We start from the raw sequence: 3,573 nt of genomic DNA, 5'->3' as shown, positions 1-3,573 counted from the left end.
GCAGGCAGCTCATCTCATCACTCTCCTTCCATCTAGTGTGATATCAACTGAAGATCAGCCATCTGTGGAAATCCAATAGACATATAACATGGATATGTCAAGTAAATCAATCTCCAATTGACCTGGACCAGCTGTTTCTGTTTCTCACCCTGAGCAAGTGCCACACAGGAGCTGGCTGACAGTGCACTCCACAATGTCATGACCTTCCAGCAGGCTGTCCCAGGCTCCAGTTCACTGTGCCAGGCTCTTCTCCCTGGGGTGCCAGAGCAGCTTTGGGGTATGCGCATGGCCTGACGGAAGTCTGAGTGTCACCAATGGAACGTTCATGCCAAAAGCTATGCTAAGTTATGTCAGTGTCCTTAGCAGGCTCAGGGGACACTAACCTCACTGCCAAGAACAAACAACTCAGCACTTGCCCATGAGGGGTTGAGCCACAGATCTAGAAATCTCTGGTCTTTTCTCAAGGGTCTCTAATCCCCTGGGCAGGAAGCTTAAAGCCTGAGTTCTCAGCACTGGTGTTAAGGCTGCCCTTCCCCAGCTGCCTGGCTCTGGGTTAATCCCAACCCAACCACCAAGAGACAAGAACTTCATTTCCCCCATGATAGGCTGTGAGTCCTTGCCAGGACATGAGTCCTTATTCCCATCAGTCTCTTCTCAGGGCTGGATCCTGCTACAACAACCCAAAGAAACTGTGATTCTGGAAGGCAAGGCCTACCCACATCATCTCCATGTAGTGAGGTTCTGGTACTGAGGAGGGGTGTGTCAGATTGAGGGGTGAATTAATGAATGAAGAAATGAAGATGGACACAAATGAGAATCATCTCTATCCATGAAAGCTTTTGTTGAGGAGATGTGTTCAGAGGAGGAGGCAATTTCTATTCTTTTGCTGCCAGCATCCAGACCTTGGTAGAATATGGGTGTGCTCTGATGACAGAAAGGCAGGTATCTGTAAACCACTATTACCAAATCATTAATCAGGGATTTATGTCCTGCTTTCAGAATCAGCCAGTAAGAGAGCTCTGCCTCTCTCAGGGCTTGAGGCCTTTTTTTTCCTTGCAGAGGGTAGGGTGAGACAACTGCTTCTGCACCATCATCTCAATTCCCCCTGTTCCTCCTTTTCCTTCTTCCTAACAACCCTCAGTCTATACATAAACATACATGCCCACACTCACACACACAGAGCTGCCTCCTGACCCATAGGTGTCTTTTAACTGTATCTCCTAATGTGTCCCCCCCACCCCCACCCACAACAGTACCGTGTGATTTCCTCATTGTTCAATTCCCACCTATGAGTAAGAACATGCGGTGTTTGGTTTTTTGTCCTTGCGATAGTTTACTGAGAATGATGTTTTCCAGTTTCATCCATGTCCCTACAAAGGACACGAACTCATCCTTTTTTATGGCTGCATAGTATTCCATGGTGTATATATGCCACATTTTCTTAATCCAGTCTATTGTTGTTGGACATTTGGGTTGGTTCCAACTCTTTGCTATTGTGAATAGTGCTGCAATAAACATACGTGTGCATGTGTCTTTATAGCAGCATGATTTATAGTCCTTTGGGTATATACCCAGTAATGGGATGGCTGGGTCAAATGGTATTTCTAGTTCGAGATCCCTGAGGAATCGCCACACTGACTTCCACAATGGTTGAACTAGTTTACAGTCCCACCAACAGTGTAAAAGTGTTCCTATTTCTCCACATCTTCTCCAGCACCTGTTGTTTCCTGATTTTTTAATGATGGCCATTCTAACTGGTGTGAGATGGTATCTCACTGTGGTTTTGATTTGCATTTCTCTGATGGCCAGTGATGATGAGCATTTCTTCATGTGTTTTCTGGCTGCATAAATGTCTTCTTTTGAGAAGTGTCTGTTCATGTCCTTTGCCCACTTTTGATGGGGTTGTTTGTTTTTTTCTTGTAAATTTGTTTGAGTTCATTGTAGATTCTGGATATTAGCCCTTTGTCAGATGAGTAGGTTGCAAAAATTTTCTCCCATTCTGTAGGTTGCCTGTTCACTCTGATGGTAGTTTCTTTTGCTGTGCAGAAGCTCTTTAGTTTAATTAGATCCCATTTGTCAATTTTGGCTTTTGTTGCCATTGCTTTTGGTGTTTTAGACATGAAGTCCTTGCCCACGCCTATGGCCTGAATGGTATTGCCTAGGTTTTCTTGTAAGATTTTAATGGTTTTAGGTCTAACATTTAAGTCTGTAATCCATCTTGAATTAATTTTTGTATAAGGTGTAAGGAAGGGATCCAGTTTCAGCTTTCTACATATGGCTAGCCAGTTTTCCCAGCACCATTTATTAAATAGGGAATCCTTTCCCCATTTCTTGTTTTTGTCAGGTTTGTCAAAGATCAAATAGTTGTAGATATGCGGCACCATTTCTGAGGGCTCTGTTCTGTTCCATTGATCTATATCTCTGTTGTGGTACCAGTACCATGCTGTTTTGGTTACTGTAGCCTTGTAGTATAGTTTGAAGTCAGGTAGCTTGATGCCTCCAGCTTTGTTCTTTTGGCTTAGGGTTGACTTGGCGATGTGGGCTCTTTTTTAGTTCCATATGGACTTTAAAGTAGTTTTTTCCAATTCTGTGAAGAAAGTCATTGGTAGCTTGATGGGGATGGCATTGAATCTATAAATTACCTTGGGCAGTATGGCCATTTTCATGATGTTGATTCCTCCAACCCATGAGCATGGAATGTTCTTCCATTTGTTTGTATCCTCTTTTATTTCATTGAGCAGTGGTTTGTAGTTCTCCTTGAAGAGGTCCTTCCCATCCCTTGTAAGTTGGATTCCTAGGTATTTTGTTCTCTTTGAAGCAATTGTGAATGGGAATTCACTCATGATTTGGCTCTCTGTTTGTCTGTGATTGGTGTACAAGAATGCTTGTGATTTTTGTACATTGATTTTGTATCCTGAGACTTTGCTGAAGTTGCTAATCAGCTTAAGGAGATTTTGGGCTGAGACAATGGGATTTTCTGGATATACAATCATGTCATCTGCAAAGAGGGACAATCTGACTTCCTCTTTTCCTAATTGAATACCCTTTATTTCCTTCTCCTGCCTGATTGCCCTGGCCAGAACTTCCAGCACTATGTTGAATAGGAGTGGTGAGAGAGGGCATCCCTGTCTTGTGCCAGTTTTCAAAGAGAATGCTTCCAGTTTTTGCCCATTCAGTATGAGATTGGCTATGGGCTTGTCATAGATAGCTCTTATTATTTTGAGATATGTCCCATCAATACCTAATTTATTGAGAGTTTTTAGCATGAAGGGTTGTTGAATTTTGTCAAAGGCCTTTTCTGCATCTATTGAGATAATCATGTGGTTTTTGTCTTTGGTTCTGTTTATATGCTGGATTACGTTTATTGATTTGTGTGTGTTGAACCAGGCTTGCATCCCAGGGATGAGGCCTACTTGATCATGGTGTATAAGCTTTTGGATGTGCTGCTGGATTCGGTTTGCCAGTATTTTATGGAGGATTTTTGCATCAATGTTCATCAAGGATATTGGTCTGAAATTCTCTTTTTTGGTTATGTCTCTGCCAGGCTTTGGTATCAGGACGATGCTGGCCTCA

Source organism: Hylobates moloch, unplaced genomic scaffold, assembly GCF_009828535.3.
Source record: "Hylobates moloch isolate HMO894 unplaced genomic scaffold, HMol_V3 SCAFFOLD_22, whole genome shotgun sequence".
Lineage (NCBI taxonomy): Eukaryota > Metazoa > Chordata > Mammalia > Primates > Hylobatidae > Hylobates > Hylobates moloch.
The sequence above is the reverse complement of the archived record's forward strand: the minus strand, read 5'-3'. Positions refer to the sequence as shown.